Below are 23,394 nucleotides of genomic sequence, written 5' to 3'. Positions count from 1 at the left end.
TGAAAAAACAATTCTCAACATCATACAGGAAAATCAAAAACCCAGGATAGCTAAGACAATCCTGAACAATAAAAGAACTGCTAGAGGTTATACCATTCCTGATTATAAATTGTATCACACAGCTATAGTAATAAAAACCACATGATATTGGCATAGAAACAGAAATGTTGATCAATGGAATCAAATTAAAGACCCAGAGACAAATCCACACTTTTATGGTATAACGGTTTGAAAGAAAATGGCCCCCAAAGGGAGTGGCAAAATTAGGAGTTATGGTCTTTTTGGAGGAAGTGTATCACTATAGGGGCAGGCTTTGAGGTCTCTTTTGCTCAAGCTTCCCTCAGTGTGATAGTCAGTTGACTTTCTGTTGCCTGCAAGATGTAGGACTTCGAGTTATTCCTCTAGCACCACATCTGCCTGCATGTCACCATGCTCCCTGCCATGATAATAATGTAGTCAATCTCTGAAACTGTAAGAGAGCCCCTTCAATTAAATGTTCTCTTTATAAGAGTTGCCATGGTCATGGTATCTTTTCACAGTAGTAGAAACCTAACTAAAACAGAAATTGGTACCACAGACTGTGGTATTGCTGTGATAGGATTGACCATGTGTTTTTTGGAGGAATTTGTACTTTGGTACTTTGGATTGTGAAAGCAGTAGAATGCTTTAAGTAATACTTGATGGGTCATACTACTAGGAGCATGGAAGACAGAGGTGCTAAGAGTTATTTGAACTCTCAGGAGCTCACTCAAGAGGTTTCAGAGAAGAATTTTAATATGTTGTTTAGAGATTGTTCTTGTGATATTTTGGTGAAGAAAGACTTTTGCCCTTGTCTGAAGAGTCTGCCTGAGGCTAAAGTGAAAAGTTTTGGATGCATTCCATTGGCAGAATCTCCAAACAGCCTAGTGTAGACTCTGTCATGTGGTTATTAGTGTTAATTCTTCTTAAATATTTATAATGAAAAGGAGCAAGCTGAGCAGGGTAAATTACAAAATGAAAATTATAAAGAGCAAAAGAGCACCAGAAATTTGAACAGAGCTAAATTCTGCATTCAAGGAGATAAATAGATTAAGAAATGGAATAAAGGGAGTTGTGACCTCAGGCAAGATTCCACCCAGCTAAATTCCTAACTTGTGAAAAGGAACTAAAGAAAAGCTTAGAGCTGGTTGTGGTGGAGCACACCTTTACTCCCAGTACTGGAAAGGCAATGGCTGGCAGATTTCTGAATTTGAGGCCAGTGTAGCAAACAGAGCAAGTTTCAGGACAGCCAAGTTTAGGAAGTGAAGGACAGAAAGCTGGTGAAGATGTAACTGAATGAGGCAGCCATGTTGAAGCCCCAGTAATGAGCAGAAGCTGGCAGCTTCAGACACATGGTTCTGACTTTAGAGTTAAGAACAGAAGAAACGGGTTGTGAAATTTGCATCCACAACCAATGAAAGCCGCTGAGGCCAGACCTGTGTCAGGGATATCCCTGAGTGGAGGCCTAGTGGAGAGGCCATTTTGTGAAGCTGTGAAGTGAAAGCCTGGATTAGCTTCAAGAACCAAAGATGTTAGAGATGCCCGAGTCCTGGGGTTACTGCTAAGGAGAGCTGTTAACAGGGAGTGGAACCAGCCCAGAAGAAAGAAGTGTGTTTCAATCAACAAAGCTGAAAAGAATTGGAGATCTGAAACTTTTTGACATCAGACTTGGAGCTGCAGAATTTGGAGTTTGCTCAGCTTGTCCTGCTTTTGTAGAATATTTCCTTGCTATGATCCCTTCCCTGCATTTTGTAATGTTAATATATATTCTGTGCCATTATATGTTGCACATTTGTGTTTTTTTTTTTTAACTTATTTTTACAGGGAGATTTTAGTTAAAGAGATTGCCATGTGTCTCAGAAGAGACTTTAGATTTTGGACTTTGAAACAAGTTTGAGACTGTTATAGATTATGTGGACTTTTGAGTTTGAACTGAATGGAAATATTCACACTATGACATGGCTATAAGCCTTTGGGGGCCAGGGAGTAGAATGTGCTTGTTTGAAAGAAAATGGTCCGTCCCCAAAAGGAGTGGCATGATTAGGAGGTGTGGCCTTGATGAAGGAACTGTGTCACTGTGGGGGCAGGCTTTGAGGTCTCCTTTGCTCAAGCTTCCCTTAGTGTGACAGTCAGTCAACTTCCTGTTTCCTTTGTGATATAGGACTCTCAGCTATTCCTCCATCACCACATGTGCCTGCCTGCCACCCTGTTCCCTGCTATGATGATAATGAACTGAACCTCTGAAACGGTAAGCCAGCCCAAATTAAATGTTTTCCTTACAAGAGTTGCTGTGGTAATGGTGTCTTTTTACAGCAATAGAACCTCTATCTAAGACAACAGACACTTGATTTTTGATAAAGCAGCCAGAAATAGACACTGGAAAAAATATAGCCCCTTCCACAAATGGTACTAGTCAAACTAGATGTGTGTATGTGGAAGAATCAAATAGATCCATATTTATTACCCTGTACAAAACTCAAGTCCAAGTGGATTAAGGACCTCAGCATAAAACCATATGCCACTGTGGAAATCAATATGTTGGTTACTCGGAAAATTGGAAATCAATCTATCACAAGACTCATATGTTGGTTACTTGGAAAATTGGGAATCAATCTATCACAAGACTCAGATACATACCACTCTTGGGCCTGTGCCCAAAAGAATGCCCTATACTACTTCAAGGACACTTGCTTACTTGTTCAACTATGTTCACAGCAGTTTTATTCATAATAGTCAGAAACTGTAATAAAACTTAGATGTGCTTCAACCCAAGAATGGATAAAGAAAATGTCACACATTCACACAATGAAGTATTTCTTAGGTGTTAAAAAAAATCAATGAATTTGCACACAAATGGATGGAAGCACAAAAAAATCATCCTGAACGAGTTAACCCAAACACATTCCATAAAGATGAATATGGCATGCATTCACTTATAAGTACATATTAGCTGTTAAGTAAATGATAATTAAGCTACAACTCAGAGATGCAAGAGGTTAGATAAAGAGGAAGGCTCTATAGGGGATGCATGGATCTCACTGGGAAGGGGACACAGAATACATTTTGTCAGTGGATCTGGGTTGGGTGGGGATGGGAGCTGTAGGGATTAGGTTGGGGGTGGATAAGATGGAGGGTTCGAATGTGGAGAAAGACACCTGGAATTGGGGGACACTTGGGTGGTATTTTGAAAACCCAGACAGTGGGAACTTCCTGGATTCTATGAGGGTGACCCTAGTAAGGACTCCTAATAATGGAGGATATGGAATCTGAACTGGCCATCTTTTGGAGCCAGGCAAGGCTTCCAGTGTTGAGACTGGGTTGACTTTGTTGGCTGAGGAGATCCTGTGGTGATCTCTAAACAATGCAGAGTAGTGCTAAGACAGAAGTTGGCTATCTGAAAGCAGCCAGTATAGGCTCCATTGATGAGGACAACATCCACATAGTTTGTTGAAATAGAGCTGGTGCCCCATGGGGTCATTATCTCCACATTCCAGTCTCTGGTGCACAGAGAAACCTGGACACCAACCCAGCCACAAAACATTTGACTTCTGTCCTGACTGCAAGATGTTCTTGAGCAATGGTGGCTCAGAACTTGAGGGAGTGGACAACCAATATCTGGCTTAACTTGAGGCCAGTGCCATGTGAAGGAGTGCAAGCTCTACACTTGCCTGCATGGCCAGGAACTAGAGGCCAGATAGCCCAGAGACCTAGGGTAGAACTAAACATAGCAAGCAACAAAAAATAATAAAATAAACAATAAAAATGATTTCTAAAGATAATCTGCTATATTCATTGATTGGTGCCTTGTCTAGTTGTCATGGAGAGACTTCTTCCAGTAGGAGACGGGAGCTGGTACAGAGACCCACAGCCAGAAATTATGTAGATAGAGTCTAAAGTGGAGGTGTCCATTGGGTTCCTCTCCTCGGGGAGCAGGGAACTCCACAGAAGAGAAGAGATATTGTAGGATTCAGAGGCGACAGAGGACTCCAGGGGAACACAGCACACTGATTCAACTAATCAGGGCTCATGTGGACTCACAGAGACTGAAAGCACAAGCTCTGAGCCTGCATGGGTCTTCATCAGGTCCTCTGCATGTATAGAAAAAGAATTGATTTTTACAGGTGAGTCTGTATTCTGTCACACTGCTGAAATATTTGATTTTTTTTTGTAGAAGTTTTCTGGTAGAATTATTTGGTATTTCTTATGTACAACATCTTGTCATCTGTAAATAGAGATAGTTTGATTTCATCTTATCATATTTGTATTCCTTTAATTTCCTTCTCTTGCCTTATTGCCCCAGCTTGTGTTTTGAGCCCAATATGAAAGGGGTGGAGATATAGGGTGGTCCTGTCTTGTTACTGATTTCAGTGGGATTGCTTCAAGCTTTTCTCCATTAACAATGATGTTATCTGTGTTTCTCATACATAGCTTTTTTTGCTGCTAAAAAGGCATGTTCCCTTTAGTCATAATCTCTTTAGGGCTTTTAATACGAAGGTATATTGGATTTTTTTTCAACTGCTTTTCTGTATTGAAATGGTCATGAATGTTGTCTTCAAGTCCATTAACATGGCTTGTTACATTTATTGACTCATTTGTGTTGAACCATCCCTTTATCACATCCCTTCATTTCAGGGATAAAGTCAGCTTGGTCATAGTCAATAGTCTTTTGATTTTATATCTCTATCTGTTTTGTTAGTATTTTATTGAGGATTTATAAACATGTGTTCACCAAGGATATTGTACTATGGTTCTCATCCTCTCCCACCACTACCTCCTCTTTCTTTTCCTCTGCCTCTTCTATTTTTTGTTGTGTCTTTACCTGGTTTTAGTATTAGAGTACTCCTGGATTCATAGAAGGAGCTTGAGAGTTCCTCTGTTTTTGTTTTTTGCTAATTTAAGTAGGATTGGATACCGATTAAAATCTTTGAAAATCTGGCAGGATTCTGCAGTAAATCCATTTTGTCCTGGACTTTTTATAGTTGGAAGGATTTTTATGACTTTCCATCTTCTCATTTGTTGTGAGCCTCTTTAGGCTGTTGAGATTTCTTTTTGTTTAATTTTGGTTGTTTGATTGAATCAAAAATTGTTCATTTCATTTATATTTTCCAATTTAATGGAGTAGAAGATTTTATAGTATGCCCCTAAAATATCCTGATGTTCTTATGTGTCTCTTGCAATATTTTCCTGTTTACTTCTGAGTCTGTTAACTTAGATCATTTCTTTCTTTTGACTAGTTGGGCCAAAGGTCTCTGTTTATATACTCAAAGAAACAGCTCATAGATTCATTGATTCTTTGTATTATTTTCTTTTACATTAATTTCTGTTGTGTTGTTTATTATTTCCTGCCATTTACTGGGTTTGGGTTTGGTTTGTTCTTGTTTGTCTAAAGTTCTGAGCCACACTATTAAGTGATTTATTTGTACTCTTCCTGATTTATTTAATATAGTCACTTACAACTATAAATTTCCCTTGTTCAACTGCTTCTGATATGTTCCAGAAGTTTTGGAGTGTTGCATTATTATTTTAATTTAGTTCCACAATATATCTTATTTCTTTCTTTATTTCTTTTATGGCACATTCATGATTAAGACATGAGTTGTTTAATCTCCGAGAGTTTGTGTACTTGCTAGAGATTTGTGTATTGTCAACTTTAGTTTTATTGAATTATGATCAGTTAGAATACAAAGAGTTATTTCAAATCCTCCTGAAATTTTTAAGATGTTTTTTGCTTATTTGTTTTAAGATGTGGCATACTTAAGAGGAACTTTGTTGTGCTGCTGTGTAGAATCTGTATTCTTCGGTACTTAGGTACAATATTTTGTTGATTTATGGTAAGTCCATTTGATGTGTGATGTGATTTAATCCTAATGCTTATCCTTTTAGCTTTTTTCTCCATGTTACCTGTCTGTGAGAGAAAATGGGTTATTGAAATCACCTCCTATTGATGAGTTTATGTCAATAATATCAATAGTAAACTTTTGTGAAATTATGTGTGACAGTGTTTGGTGCATTTGTATGTAGGATATATTTGTATGTAGGATACATTTATATGTAGGATAGTAATGTCTTCTTGGGTAATTGTTCCCTCGATTGGAACAAAGTTCTTATTTATCTATCACAATTAGTTTTAATTTCAAGTCAGTTTTATCAGATTAAGTTAGCAATGCTTTCTTGCTTCTAACTGATAGTACTTTGGCCCATGTTTTCATTTTATCTTGGTTCTTGTATTTAAAGTTAAGATGTGCTTTGTGTACACAGTAGATAGATAGGTTTTTATTTCTGTATCCCTTCAGTTATCCTGCATATTTTTATTATGGAATTGAGCAAAATACTATTAAAATTTATTTAGAGGTGTGTGTTGGTGCAGTAATTTTCTCATTTATTTTGTTGTTATTTGTATTCACTGTATTATTATCTGTTTCAGTAACTGTATCTTCAGTTGCTTTCTTTATTCATCCTCTTGGCTGTGTTAATTCCTCATTTCAGCTTTGTATTATTGCTTCCTATATTCTCTCTAGGTTTTGTCTGATGCATACATTTTTTTTAAATCTGTTTGTATCATGGAAAGTTTTTTCCTTTACCTTCAATTATGTTAAATAGTTTTGTTAGTTATTTTAGTCTAGTTTGGCAGTTCTGATCTTTTAGAACTTGGAATGCATTGCTCTAGGCTCTTACGGATTTCAAAGTTTCCATTGGGAAATCAGCTCTTATTCTGATTGGTTATTCCTTTTTTTATTAAGGAATTTTTTATTCATTTTACATACCAACCACAGATACACCCCTCTTCCCTCCTCCTGTGCCTTCAGCCTCCCGCTCCTCCACCCTGTCCAAGCCACACCCCATTCACTCCAACAAGGTATGACCTCCCATGAGGAGTCAGCAGAGCCTAGTACATTCAGTAGAGGCAGTTCCAAGCTCCTCTTTCTGCATCAAGGCTGTGCAAGGTGTCCAACCATAGATAGTGGGATCCAAAAAGCCAGCCATGTACCAGAGATGGATCCTGTTTTTTCTTTGTATGTGACTTTTGTTCTTTGTTTACCTCTTACAGGTTTCTGTAGCTTTTCTTTATTCTTTATAATGTGGTGTTTTAACTATATTCTGTGTTTTTTTTCTATATTCTTGTTGAAGATCTGGTCTATATCATTGACCTGGGGTTCTTTTCCTTCATCTGTCTCTATAATTCAAAATTTGGTATTTTCATAGTATCTCATATATCTTGCATGTTCTGTTTTCTGTTTTAAAACTTTCTTCTGTATATTCTTTGCTTATTTTGTCTAGATCCTCTACTCTATGTTCAGGTCCTGGTATTATATCTTTTGCTTTATTCATACTACTCATTAGGCTTTACTTTGAGTGTTCTTGTTGGTTATTTGGTTTTTAGTGCCATCTTGACATAGTTTGAGTCCTCTTCTATGTTATTGTTGCTTTTATGAATTCTGTTTTCACTTTCAGGATTGTTTTCACTTTCATCATTCTTGTGTTTTTGTTTTCTTGGGTATCATTCTGGCATGTATTCTTTTTAAGTTTATGGAGCTGTTTCTTTGTGTCTTTTCTAAACTTTTAATTCTTTAATGAAATTTGTGAGTTTTTAAAAAAATTATATCTTGGAGTTTATTTGATAATTTTAACTTGAGAACTTTTGTATCTGACTGGTGAATTTCTGTGGATGTACTGCCTTGATTGCTAACATTCTTTGTATTTTGGTGATGAGATCTGGCCATGTGGACTTCTTTTGTTAGTTCTATGTTTGACGTGAACCCAGCAGGTTGATCTGGAGCACAGAATTAGCTGGCCAGGTTGGGGCTGTAGGTTGTATATTGCTTAGGTAGGAGTCAGATTGACAACAGGGAATCGTACTGTAAAATTTGTCTCCTGCTACAGTCTGGATTTTGAGGGTATATCTGGAAGTTAGTGAAGGTCTGTGTAAGGGAAGATTAGATTCATCTCATCTGGTTAGAATCTATCAAAGGGTATGAAGGTTTTGAGTGAACCTCTGGGCAGAGAGGTTGAAAGTGGCATGGGAGGAGCCTATAGGTTGTAGTAGCCTGTATTCGTCCTGTCTAGAGTCTGAAGGTTAGAAGCAGCACATCATGGGTGGCCAAACTTGGCCTCGAAACTAGATGTGAAAAGCAGGATACACCTGGGGTTTGTGAATAGTTCTTCAAGAGGAGGATCAAGAAGACTCACTTGGATAGATTTGTGTGTGTGTGTGTGTGTGTGTGTGTGTGTGTGTGTGTACAATTGTATATAGTTTAAATGGATTTATGTCACGTCGAGATAGAACTGTACCTACAGAGTGGAAAATGGGACAAATGACACTTCCCTTTTATTTTTTAACTTCTGCTCATCTGTTATTTCCTCTTGAGCATGTGGTAGGTGGTATTACTCACTTAGTGGAAGTGGAGGGGTAGAGTTTCTTAGAGAAGGAGGTACCAGCATTGTACCAGTATGCAGGAATAAATCTCATTGCCCAGTATGGTGTGCAAATGGTCATTCGTTCAACATTTTCTTACTTTTGCCCCTCTGAGTACATTGCAGTTGCTCATAATGCAGCATCCCTCTCACTCCTGCTCCTGAATCAACAAACTGTCTTCTGTAAACACAGATTGTTTGTGCTGTTCCACATTTCTTCATACAATCTGGTTTCAGGGGAAATTGTCACCATTATCTCATGCCTGGTGCTTTTATTGTTCTAAGAAAGGCATTTCTGGATTTTATCCCACAGTGGTATTCTTCATACTGAGAGATGAAAGTTTTATCTAAATCTGTTGCTTATCTCTTATTTTTACCCTATTAATGTTTACTCATTCATATAGCAAATATTTCTGAATAAAATATGCCAAGTACTTTGCTAGTTTCTGAGAAATATTTTTTCAATATGAAAATTTATGGAATATGCCTTCAAAACATTTTCCTGTGAAGAGAGAGTTATTCACTCAAAGGTGTGACAGGACAATAAATTAATTACAGTGATAAAATTATGCATCAAAAGCTACAGAATAGGAATGCTTAAGGCTGTGTACATGAAGAGGGGGCTTCCATTAATTCATATAGTAGCTATTGATCTGCTGCATCAAGGTGTGTTATGTGGAGAAGCAGCCTTGGCAAACATCAGCATGACTCCTGGCCTTGCAAAGTTTAAGAGCTAGATGGATAAAATAGTGAAATGTCTCTTAACCTTCCTGGTGGTTAAAAAGAAGTAAGAGTTTTCTTGAAGAATGGAAAATGCTGTGAGCACTGAGGAGGATGTCTGAAGGAAGGGAAACAAGAAAGAAAAGTTCATGAAATGGGAAGGCTAATGATACGTGAGGTTGGATCACTGAAGAGTTTTTATCAAGGGAATGGTGCCATCAGATTATTATGTTGGTGAAAACCCTCCTAAATAAGCACCAAAGAAGTCAAAACTAGACCAAAACTTTGGGAAATCAATATGTATTTTCAGATAAGTAATAAATAATCTATGATCTGTACTAGTTCAGATACTTACTTCTGGATAGATAATATAGGAACTTTGGTTCTTCTCAGGTTTCTGAATGATCTGAAAGAGAAATTATGGTACTATTTACCAAAATAAAGAAATATATCTTATAGTGTTTAATTTGGTGGTAAATATAATATTTTTGTAAGGTTTTACAGCAGCCTTATACAATCAGGTTCCAAAACCAAACCGAATACAAGGAAATGGGAAAGAGCCAGACATCTTTTTGATTTCTCTTCCTCATTGATATTTCTTCCTCAGGCTCAATGATTTCTTAGTTATATTTCTTCAACCAATTTACTTTCCTGCCCCCTTCTGTAATCTGACTACTTCAGCAAGGTTCATAGGTTTTCTTTCAATTCTGTTTGACATCACATTCTCCTTGATCCGGATTTGGAGCAAAATACCTGCCTCAATTTTATTTACACTCTGAAGCTATAGTCAGAATAACTCAGTGTCTCTGTGATAGGTACTGTTCCAAATTTCTGATTGAGAGACTCAGGTGACTGCTGGTTGAGCTGAACTTGAAATGCATGGGGCTTCTTTTCAAGCTCTGGATAAAATAATTATTGTTTTGTTTTATTTTTGTTTTTGTTTTTTAAATGTATATGTGACTATGGAATTTAAGATGTGATTTTCCTAATAAAAATATAAATGAGAATACATATATTACATAAAAATAATGAGCTTAATTTTGAATATTTTGTACTTGGAGACCTTTGTGTTTTCATAGGCAAAGTATATCTAGTACATTAGGTTATTGTTTCTAATGTGATATTTCCTCAAATATGAGTTTAGAAATGAGTTTGTATGAAGAAGAATTATTTGGGAAAAAGTTAGCTCCATCCACATCTCATAGGGTGAGATTGTTCAAGGAATTACAACTGTCCAAATGGTGGATTTGGACTGATAGCCATTTCAAAATAAAATTTAACTCATTTCAACAATATTGATGAAGACAAGTAGTTGTTATTGGATACAGTTCCCAATCTAAGGGATGTGACTGGAGAAACCAGCTCCTTTCTATTGAATGTAATTGCTAGGAAATCATTTCAGCTAAGACCTACAATAGTCCATGGAGCTGGGAGAGTGCATATTTCAATCCTGAAAGAGAAATTCAGGGGCCATATCTTAGCTTCTATTGTGGGTATGTGCTGGAGTTTGAAGATTGAGATTTGGTAAACGTGATCAAATAGTGTGTAGTGCAACCACAAATTGCAGTGCTGGATGTGGGATAATTTGAGGACATATGAAGAAAGTACTCCATAGATCTTCAATATTTGGGAGCAAAGGAAGAACAACAAATGCTAGAAAGGAACTAAGGCAGTAAATTAACCAGGCAATTATAAGCACTGGTTATGCTACTGGCATATAAATGTGTTAGAACTCAGTCCCTAACACAGCAGTTGGAAGTGGAGCTTTTGAAAAATGTTAACGCCACAGCAAAGGGTCCAGGAAAAAATTTGTTGCTTTTGTCCTTCTGCCTTTTTGTGTGTGAAAACACAACATTCTCCTCATCCTGAGAACACATTTAAGGAACCTGGATCATGGACTTCTCAGCCTTCATTACTGTGAGAAAAAAAAAAAAAAATCTGTCCTTATAAGTGACTCAGTCTTAGGCATTCTGTTATTAAAGCTCAAATAGGCACAAACACCAGGAAATAAACAAGAAAAAAACAACAGCAAAGGGAAGAAATGAGAACATTTTGTGATTTCTGGGCTCTGCCACACACTTCTGACCTTATAGCTCTACTTATTTGTACTCCGAGAGTGCCTGGGAAGCCCTGTGCTCAGGTCTCTGCTTAGAGTGTTCAGCTCCTCATTCTTGTCACTGCTCACAAGGTTTTGTTTATAATATAAATGACAAGCAAGTCTTTGTTTCTAATTTCATTAGGTCAGAAATGTTATCACTGATATTTTCAAAATAAATTATTAACAACGAAAAGCAAGCCTAATTTTTAAATGACTAATGAAGTGATATATTGTATTACTTTCATTTTCCTAGTGACAGCATGTGAGATTATCATAAATTAAGGAGAAATTTCCCAATATTTTCTTTGTTGGCATGACAAAAGGAATTTTTTTTTTTTTTTTTTTTGGTTTTTCGAGACAGGGTTTCCCTGTATAGCTTTGCGCGTTTCCTGGAACTCACTTGGTAGCCCAGGCTGGCTTTGAACTCATGGAGATCTGCCTCCTGAGTGCTGGGATTAAAGGCGTGCACCACCACCACCCGGCAGGAAATATTCTTGAGTGAGATTCTGTTTCTCTCATATTATCTAATCTAAACTCTGATTTTCCTGACATCTCTGCTAAAGTAGGTATGTTGGTAGTAATGAAGAACACCAGAGTTATAACAGTTAAAGAAAGATCCAATGTGAACAAAATATAAGTTAAAATATAGTGAATAACTTCAATATTAATACATACTTCCTAATATTTCATATTTATTGAAATCAAAAGAAAAAAGGTAACCATGGTGTATTCCAAATTATTTATTTAGATATCTAGTTGCTTTCAAGTGAAGTTTCTTGGGGTAAGGCATATAGACTCACATAAAATCAATTTAAATGAAAGTCCTAAAGGTGCACATTGATAAGGAAAGCTGTTAAAGAAAATAAATATCATATGTTACAGATATTTTTTAAATTAGGATATTGTAGAAAGATCACTCCACCAATGAAATGGTGTGGCGAAGGAAAAGGACCAGTCATTGGAATGGTTAAAAAAACAAAAAACAAAAAATAAACAAACAAAAACAAAAACAAAACAACACTTGAGAAACTAAATAAGGGCAACTTCCTTAGCACAGTCCTTAATTTCATGATTCAGATTAAGAAAAATGATATATGGATTTTAGATGTATATTTAGTATAATTCTATTAGAAATAATATATATTCACTACCAATATGCATAGTTTCAGAACCTACCATAAATTCTGCTTGTCAATTTTTTTTGAGGCCATACCAAGTTAAGAAAATTGATTTTCTTTCAGTTGGTTACACAATTAGGGTAATGTTTTTTTTCTGGTTAAATATACACCACAGAAATATAGTTATGTAGCAAAAACATAAAAATAAAAATTATTTTTTAATTGAGAATATTTTATCACATTGTACTTATGTTTTTTCCCTTTTAATATACATATATATATACATACACATGAACACAAATATTTGTATATATTTATATGTAACCCATATACATTATAAAGAATGTAGAACAGAAATTGTCTTGGAACTGAGACATTGTTGTAAAAGCAAAGGGAAATGTGAGAAAGAGACATTGTTAAAACATGTAATGAAATAAAGGAAAGTAATACTACACATAGATTTTACATAAAATAAATCTATACCCAGATCTGTATAGCTCAGGCAATGTGACTTTTCATGTGTTCATATGAATCACTAGAGGGCAACATATGTTATACCTTGAGCAATCCCATACTACAATATTCTTTGAAGATATGGGGAGTAAGAGCAGACACAGTTGACACAACCAGAAAGATAAGTCTCCAACAACTAAAACACCCAAATCATCAGTTAATTTAGTTCACTGTATGTAATGGTCTGTGACCAGCTATCTTAGGAGATGAACCTATTGGAAAAAAATCTTAAGGTTCTTCTCTTTAATTAAAAAAAAAACTAACTATCAAGAATTTGAAAAAAACAATCAAGTTGGTACTCCATGAATACCAGATTGTATTCCTGCATGAATATAGTCATGCAGAAACATAAACTAGAAAGTCACAAAAATAAACTTTTTTTATTCTTCTCTCATGTATTATAGACTGCATTTCCCCTCCCTTTCCTCCCTCCAGTCTTCCTCTCACATTTACCATCTTCCCCAGATCAACCTCACCTCTGCAGCCCTCAGAAAAGAACAGGCCTCCCAGGGACATCAACCAAACATGGCGTAATATGCTACAATAATACCTGCACAAGGCTGGACAAGGCTGGAAAAGTTGACCCAGTAGAAGGAAAAGGGTCCCACAAGCAGGCAAAAGAGTTAGAAACAGTACCCTATTGGCTTTGCTCCCACTGCTCAGAATTTCACAAGAATACCAACATACTCAGCCATAACAAGGGACCTGGGTCAGACACTTACAGGCTCCCTGATCTTTGATAGCCCCCATGAGTCTGGGTCCAATGATTCTATTAGGGTCTGTGTTGTTTCTGTCCCTCCTAGTTCCTCTGATCCCTCCTCTCCTTCCTCCCAGAGGACTCCCTAGCTCCGCCTAATGTTTGGCTGTGGGACTCTGAACCTGCTCTGATCAGTCCTGGATGCTCTCTCTCTAACATGCCAACTTCTGTAACCAGGCAAGGCCTCAAGTCCAGGGTTTGGAACACCAGCTTCGACCCACAGTTTGTCCTGTCTGCAGAGTGCTCTGGGACTGGAGGCTCACAAAATCATCATCAAAGAAACCAAAATTAAACTATTTGTAAAAATGTTAATCTCATCCTGCATATTCATTAGTTTACAGGAGGGCAGCCAAGACACTTTTTGTTTTTGTTTGTCTATACAGATCACCTCACCCATGCAACCTGGCTTTTATTGTACTGTGGACTCATCATCATTTAGGCTTTAATGATGCTACTTTAAAAATAATCCAAATGGATTTTTATATAATTACTTCAATATTTCAATATATTTTTCAAATAAGGAAATTCTGAGCAATGTTTCTTTGAAGGCATTTAAATAATAAAACCCAAAAAGACATAATAGTTTTAAGTAAAACTGAAACCTATATGCTTTTTTTCTGTGAAATTTATAAGCCTAAATATCCATTCTTATTTTCTTTCTAAGATATCCTGTATATAAGGAACTTCTAAAGAACGATGGTTAAGACAGAAAGAAAACACTAGATACAATGTTGGAATGTATGTCCAGATCCAGCCCCCAATTAAGCTCTAAATTCTCATTTTATACACACCAAAAAAAATGTATGCTATCATTCTTCTTTTACAGAGGCATTGTTAAGAGTGAATGAGCTGATCAAGACAAACATTTTATTTACTACATCCTAGGCACTCAAAAATTAACTGGTGAAAGTATAATCATCTATTTGGTTTACTAAAAATAGCAGAATTGAATTTATACGAATGAGCAATAGGAAGATAACTTCCAGAATAAGATGCCTCCAAATAGAAACATGCTTGTTTTCTGTGTTCAGTTTCTCCTCCTCCATGTTGTACATAATTTCCTCACCTCAGTTCTCTTCCATTTTTTTGTACTCTAGTTTTGAAATTCTCTGAGGACAAATAACACTGACTGCACTCACTTTTTAAATTTTAGTCTCATCATTGTAACCAGTTTTGTCACCAAATTGTCACATAACCTTTTATAAGTAAACCACAAACATAGTTTAGATGATAGGCTTTTAAAAATTATCTGGTAATTGTCAAAAACAGAGCCGTGATTCGTAAGGACTTTGTTATTTGCTCCTGCCTATTGCTCTCAACCATGGGAAACTTGCTCAAGGTTTAAAGTCTAAATGATGATGAGTCCACAGTACAATAAAAGCCAGGTTGCATAGGTGAGGTGATCTCTATAGAAAAATAAAAACAAAAAGTGTCTTGGCTGCCCTCCTGTAAACTAATGAATATGCAGGATGAGATTAACATTTTTACAAATAGTTTAATTTTGGTTTCTTTAATGATGATTTTGTGAGCCTCCAGTCCCAGAGCACTCTGCAGACAGGACAAACTGTGGGTCGAAGGTGGTGTTCCAATCCCTGGACTTGAGGCCTTCTGGTTACAGAAGATGATGGCCTGTTAGAGAGAGAGCATCCAGGACTGATCAGAGCAGATGCAGAGTCCCACAGCCAAACATTAGGCGGAGCTAGGGAGTCCTCTGGATGAAGGGGAGGAGGGATCAGAGGAACTAGGGGGGACAGGAACAACACAGCCCACAAAATCATTGGACTCAGACTCATGGGGGCTCTCAGAGATCAGGGAGCCTGTAGGTGTCTGACCCAGGTCCCTTGTATATATGCTATGGCTGAGTGAGTATCTTGGTATTCTTGTGAAATTCTGAGCAGTGGGAGCAAAGCCAATGGGGTATTGTTTCTAACTCTTTTGCCTGCTTGTGGGACCCTTTTCCTCCTACTGGGTCAACTTGTCCAGCCTTGTCCAGCCTTGTCCAGCCTTGTGTCTGGTATTATTGTAGCGTATTACACCATGTTTGGTTGATGTCCCTGGGAGACCTGTTCTTTTCTTAGGGGTGAGGTTGTTTTTATAAAAATATGTATGTGTATGTAAATATATGTATATATTTTTATTTTTAATTATATAATTTATAGAATGTATTGTTATATAATATAACAATTATATTGTATTCATATATTATACATATAATTATATATATTACATTTTTAAAAATTTTAGATAGGATCTCATTGTGTAGTCTTGACTGGACTCAAACTCATAGAGATCGACCTACTTCTTCCTCACTAATGCTGGATTAAAGACCTATCCTACCAATTCTTGCACCTGAAAATCATTTTTGATTGCTTTATTTCATTGAGTCTGTTCCTTCAGCAAAACTCAGAGAGTCAATTTACTTCTTTTGCTGTTGTTGTTACAAGTATTCATCTTAAAACATTTTTTTACTTCTTAAGTTCTACTCTCTGTAACTCTATTTAAAATATCTTGAATATTCCTAAGTAATTTTTAAACAAAATGTAAAGACTGATAGTATGAGTTCCTATCTATCCAGAAAGTATTGTCCCTTTGTAGTCCCCCTCTGCCTCTGGATCTTGCAGTCTTCCCACGCCCTTTCCACAATGATCCCTAAGCTTTGGGAGTCGGGGCATTATATAGACACCCAACTATGGGCTGAGCATTCTTCCATCTCTAGTCTATGAATCTTCACAGGTTTCACTGAAACAAAGATGCTTCTCTGATGACGACTGAGAGATGCACACACCATTGCTAAAGAGGAAGGCCAAACATCCAAGAACACAGAGACAGAAAAACTGTACTTGATAGGGTTAAATGAAATATAGAGGACACAGGGTGGTTGGGTAGGGAAGTGGGAGTGGATCTGGAAGGAGTTTGTGTAGGCAGTGAACAGGGTCAAATCACGAAATTCTCAAAGAACTGATAGCAAGGTGAGGAAAAAGTATCATAAAGAAAATAAGACTAGTAATAGACAAAACAATCATAACACAAACGCTAAGTCTGCTTGTGTACTTATGTCATGGGGGAATGGAAATTTGTCATCATGTTTATTCCCATTGAGAATATTTTCTGTTTCTAGCTTTCAGAAATTACTGTGTGTGATCAGAATTTAGGTCACATACTTAACACTTTTTTGTTAATTGAATATTGTTTCGTGCTGACACATGTATATTATATATCTTCCTTTTATAGAGCAGCAGTAAACATTTAACAGAAGTGGTAAACCGTTGAAACCAAAAGTTATAAAATAATAATAGGAAATTCAATATATACCTTAAATGTTGATATCTTTTTCACAAATAAAATATGTAAAGCTTAAAGGAACAATAATTTACAAATTAAACAGAAGAAAATATTTTAGAAGAAATTAAAATAAACTAGAAGTGTCTAAAATAAAATTACACCTAGTAGAAGATACACTGATCAATTTTGAGATTATTTTATCACTTAAAACTTGTAAGAGTTCAAGCATTGACAGGCTCTGCTATGCAAAAATCCACCCATTTTTCAATTTCTCTGAATGTAATAGTCCTTGAAATATTTCCTGCACCACTAGGGTGCCGTTCACTAAATTGCTTCTTCATAAGCACTGAATTGCTCACTAATGCCTTGAGAAAGAAAGCCATCAACTCCCTAGGATTATAAATGTGATCTCATTAGCTCTAAAAATACACCAACGAGGACAGAAACTGGAAGGGAAAATATTGCTATTATTTTTAGAGGGTGAACACTTGGGAGCCAGAAGGCAGACTTTGAGAATTACAACATCTCACATTCTGAAGCACCTGTTATAAAGTCACGTGTCTGACTCCCTCAGTAAGGAATGGTAATTCACCTGTCTGCATACACATGTTTGGAAGCATATATATGTAATGAGCTGTTAGAAACCTCTGTCTTTGGGATCCCTTTAAAGGTAATTTTTGGCAAAGTTTAGTTTTGTAATAACAGGGTGACTGTTTGGATGAAGATGTCCACCTTGTTTACCAAGATGGTATTCTGCCTGAAATAAACATGTTAGATGGAGGAGCAAATCAAAGCATCTGTGGACACATGACTCTTTTCATGTTTGTACTCTGAAATTTCATCTGCAATTTTCTACTTTTTGTATTATATATTCTCTGTAACTTTACCTAGGAATACTTTCAGCAAATTTTTACAGCTTTACGATTCAATCTTTTATAGTTTATTTGGTATTGTCTGCTGATAAGAGGGGAGTGGACAATAAACTCTTGAGAACATACATCATTTAGACTGTGCCAATGAGTCTGGGGAACGTTTTTACCATGGCTCTGGATGTAGTGATGCTGCCAATAGCCATGTGGGAGCCTGGCTGTCTTTCCTTGTAGGCTTCACTGGTGACATTCTGCTGTGGACTTTAATGCTCTGGCTTCTGGAGACACAGCTTGACACCATGTCAAGATCAGTGTGTCAAGGCAAAAGATTCATAGCATGTCTCAGAGTCCACCACTTCACATTCACAAACACTGCCGGATTTCTTCTGTTTTCTGTTTTCTTCCTTCTCAGTCTCATGTTGTTTACAGTTCTTGAAATCCTAGGCTTCAAGAATACGTTTAATATGTCTCAAACTTCCAACACCAGAATCCACAGTTCAGTTCATCCAGGGGATTCCTAAGCCTGTTCCTAAACCTTGTATGAAGACACTGACTCGTCATAAAGGTTGAGGCTTTATTCACACGTTAGCCACACCTTAACTTGGTACAGGTGATATGCGTGCATAATACCAGCATGCAGGAAGGTCAGACAGGAAAAAACATTACTGTAAATACAAGACCTTTCTAAGATACACAGATACTGAGCTCAAGGTAAGCATTAGCTACAGAGAAAGACTGTCTTAATAATAATAATAATAATAATGATGATGTTGATGATGATGATGATAAAATCAAACAGAAGAACAATACTGCCACCCACTTGCATCTTACCCAATTAACAAGTCCATATCACCCCTCCCTGTTTGTTCCTAACTGCTTTATCATGTACTAGAAATAACTAAATAGAACATGAGCTTTTTGTAGCTTGTCAGCTTAAAGGAAGACTTAGCCCTCTGTATACGTTACAAATTTAAGAAATGTGACTGTGCCTCTCCTGTAAGACTTCCTGCTCAATCAAACTCATGTCCCAGAAGTTCAGTTGTTTTTCCTGTTCCCAGTATACTGATTTTTCTTACTACTGACCTTGTTGATTTAAAAAACAATAATGATGATATTACTCTAGGGGAAAATTCCGATTTAGAGAGATGTTGAGGTTCAGTATTTTTGATGAACTATAGATTTTTCCATTTACTAAACTCTTTAGTGTGAAAAATTTAGTAGTAGAGTATTACAGAGGAATTTCAACTGGTTATATTAGGAGAAGGGAAAGCTATATACAGGGCGAAAACCAATTTTATTGTGAAATCACTTGGTATCCCAGCTTCTTAGTACTTTTTCCTCTGAGTCCTGAAAACGTGTGGTAATGGCCTTGTTAGCTACGATTCTGGTCTCCTTACCTAAGTGGTCTATTACAGTTACATCACTGCACACTAAGAGGGGGTTTCGTGTGATGTCCACATACCTTAAGTGATCGATAGTGGAGAGATGTTGTTTTCCTGCCTTTTTTCTTTTCTGTGATCCGACTAGGTACCTTTTACCAGTGTATCCTTTTCCCTTTCCCACATTCAATTAAAAGAAAATGTCATTCTTTGTTTCTATTTCTCTGTGCTAGCGCAGTTGAATAGTTTTGAACATGAAGTGTATGAAAATGGCTTAAGAGGACAGCTAATTTTTAGAATTTTGACGTTTTAGATATGAGCCCAGCCTTGAAAGGCTGATCCAGCTCTCCAGCCCCTTTTCAGGATCTCAATGCAATACTGTAAGATCGCAAACCCTTTAGTTCATCCTAGCTACTGTAACAAAGTACCTAAGAATGGGTAATTTAAAAGCTGTAGAATTTTCATGCTCATAGTTTTGGAGACTTGGAAGTGTAAGATCAAAGACCCAGCAAATAAACTTGAAAGGTTCCACCTCTGTATGGGTCTGTATGTGATAGAAAGTCAAGGTTTCTCTCTACAGGCTGTTATGTAATGATACCAATCCCATTTACCACCCAAAAACATGGCATCCATTTAAAGTACATTTTAAAGAGGTACAAGAATTCAGGCCATACCAGCCAATATAGTATCAATAGGTACTTACCCGTTTGTATGGATGTGTAATTACCTGGAAGTTGGCAGATATGTAACTTGGAAATTATTCATCAGCTCAGTTTCCTTGCTTTAACTGAATTAAGCCAACGTGAAGTTTTACTTCATTCTTTTAATTGAAGGTATGCACTGTGCCAAAATAGATTTTCAAAAGAGTAAATCCATAGTTCTTACGCATTACAAAGAAAAATATTACAAGTGTTATTTATGGATGCCAAGAATCACACCTGGGTCCACTGCAAGAGCAAATGCTCCTAACTGCTGAACTATCTCCTCAGCCCCAATTTCCCATGATTGTTCTTTCATATTTATATTGATCATTTGATGATATTAGTTTGTCTTCTCCTCTGCTTTGTGGTTCTTTTTATCACAGGATAATTTATTTATATCCACTGAAAACTTTTGACTCTTAGAGGCTGGGGTATAGCCAAGGGTTAGAGGTAGAGCACTTGTCCAGCATATGTAAGGCCTTGACTTTAATTCTCAACACATAATACAGGCGATGAATAAATACAGATAAACATAAAAAAGGTTTGGAGAGCTGTCCCTGTAGTTAAGAATATTTGTTGCTCTTCCAGAAGACCTGCATCCATATGGTTTTTCACAACTACCTGTAATTTCAGTTAAGGATAGCCAACGCCCTCACCTGGCCTCCACAGACACCAGACACACACAAACATGCATGCAAAAACACTCACACAAATAAAATAAAAATAAATGAATACTTTTTAAACAAACCATTATAAATGGAAAACTCCATGACAGAAATACGAAACTATGAAAAGAATGCTAACTTAACTGAAGAAAGACACTGAAGGAAAAAACAAAATCATCTCATGTAGCATGAATCTTAAATGGTCTTATTAATAAAATCAAACCTGGAGCCAGGTACTGGGGTGAATGCTGGAAGATCAGAGAAGCAGAACAAGCCACAGCTACCTCATCTTGCCAATTCCTCAGGGGGTCTTATTTCCTCAGACCGAAAGCCTCTGAGTCCTCATCCAGAATGAATCTCAGCTGAACTGTGTTGCTCAAAGCCTAAAAGCTTAACCAACTAAAAGCTTAACCAGCCAAATGCTGCTAGTTTCTGATCTTCACGTCTTATATATCTTTCTGCCTTCTGCCATCACTCCCTGGGATTAAAGGTTCACATCTTGGGAGTAAAGGCATGAGTCACCATGCTTGGCTGTATCCTTGAACACACCGAGATCCAGGTAGATCTCTGCCTCTGGAATGCTAGGGTTAATGGTGTGTGCTACCACTGCCTATCCTCTGTGTTTAATATTGTGGCTGTCCTGTTCTCTGATCCCAGATAAGTTTATTAGTGTGCACAATATTTCGGGGAACACAATACCATCACAATCTCAGCTGAGAATACTGAATTAAAAGGTACTCATGGCTTTTAAAGCTGTGGCAGGAACATGAGGCATTCAAGGTCATTTTTAGCAACACATCAAGCTGAAGGCCAGCAGGGGCCACGTGAGACTCAAAGTAAACAAGTGTTATTTAACCCATTACTAGAAGTAGAAATCAGTGACAAGTTATAAATGGCTCAGAAGTACCAGGAAGATAGAATGTCCCCCGAGAAAACAATGGGCAAGCTAAATTCAAAACTGGCTAACACAACAGAAATGTAAATATTTCAACTTTTGTGTAATAAAAAGGATTTATGTGCACTCCAAATTACATACAAATATACAAATTAATGTATAATTTGACTGTGCCAAGGAATTTTAATAAAGATTAAAACAGTAATAAAAACTAAGTATCTTCTATAAGGTAATCTGGACTGCTATTGCTCCCATATTTTCTCTAAAGTGCACATTTTTTCATCTTGTTTGCTTTACTTAATAATTAGAATAATTTTGTTTCCCATAGTAACTGTGAATACGAACATTAGATTATCATATTGATGCAATAAAGAAATCCAGATAGCCATTTGTTCTTAATCATCTGAAATACCCATTCTAAATTTTATTTAGGACATTTGACAAGGATGTGAACCCACAGACAGCTGCTTGATTTAATCTAATAGTTGTGTTATCTCTTTTTATACTGAATCTTACCAAATGCCTTACTTGTATCCTTCAAGATATGAGTATGTTCTTCTGTCAAAGTTTCCTCTAAAATTTGTAGTTATTAAGGCATTGGTGTAATTCCTCTAACAAGTATTGCATGATAATAATAGTATTGAAACGTTGTGAAAATTTTTTAAGCTTCCTTAATGCTCTAAATTTCCTGTTTATACTTTAAGGTAATATTATGCTAGACTAATAAAATTTACTGGAGATCACTTTCAGATTTAGTATTCTTTAGAAAATTATATAAAGATTTTAAACTATTCATTCCTCAAATATTAGGTAAGTTTTTATGGGAAACAATAGTATTTATTAGAATGTATAATTACATGTAATAATAATTATTTGAACATTTTTATTTCTTTTCAAATTTATAAGTTTTATAAAAATCCATTTTGGACTAGCACTTTCATTTCAGGGAGGTTTTAAAAAAGTGATTCAATTATTTTAAAAACAATTATAGGATCTCTGAGATCTATTTTGTATGCCAATTTTGATAAATTCTGGTTTTTTTAGATATGAAATTTCTGTATATGTATAAGTCTACTAAACATTACCAGGATCCCTTATCTTCTGTTTATATGATATGAACTTATTTCAGTATTCATGTGAATCTTTTCTCCTTAATTTGACTGGGATTTTGACTGTACTGCTAGATTATCCATGGACTCCATACATCTGACATTTTCACTTTATCTTCATTCTGTTGTTCTTAATTCTATAATTAGAAAAATGTCTGGTTTAATCTGTAACTTTTTTTAATTTCCTGTGTTTGTATTTATCCTACTTCACCTATGGATACATTTATACACCTTTTACTTTATTGTAAATATTTTCATTTATGCATTTTCTTTCGACACATTAGAAACATGTGAGTTTTAAATATGTGACCTTTCTTATTGTTTAAGTTTCCCATTACAATTGCATTTCACATTGATTTTTAATATATAAATATAGCTTTAAATTTAAATAGATACTGCATGTGACATCGTTCCTAGATTTTAATGGAAAATATGCCACAATACAGCTGATACCACCTCAAGTGATATGAGTGCTGCTGATGTTCCTGGATTCTGAATTCAGTCCTGGATTTTCATTCTCATGGAAGAGAGATCAGCTGAAGGGACTGAGTCCTATAACATAGTAGCATTTAGCAATCCATGTGTTTCAAATAAAGCAAACATATCCCATGAGTCTGAATATGCTTAGTGCTTGAGATAACGATGAGGGTAAATTTTAGGGATAGGATCAAGGCTCTTGGGGGCTTACAAATCAAGTAAATATACAATGCCAAAGCATTAATGAATGTAAAAATAAGGCTGTTTGTAGTTATGTCAGCATTTTTGATAGTAGACAATCTAATATGTGGTGAAAATTTTTATTGGTTAATTTTCATTTTATTATTTTTAGGGATATAAGATATATTTTTAAAATCTGAC

Source organism: Peromyscus eremicus, chromosome 10, assembly GCF_949786415.1.
Source record: "Peromyscus eremicus chromosome 10, PerEre_H2_v1, whole genome shotgun sequence".
Lineage (NCBI taxonomy): Eukaryota > Metazoa > Chordata > Mammalia > Rodentia > Cricetidae > Peromyscus > Peromyscus eremicus.
The sequence above is the reverse complement of the archived record's forward strand: the minus strand, read 5'-3'. Positions refer to the sequence as shown.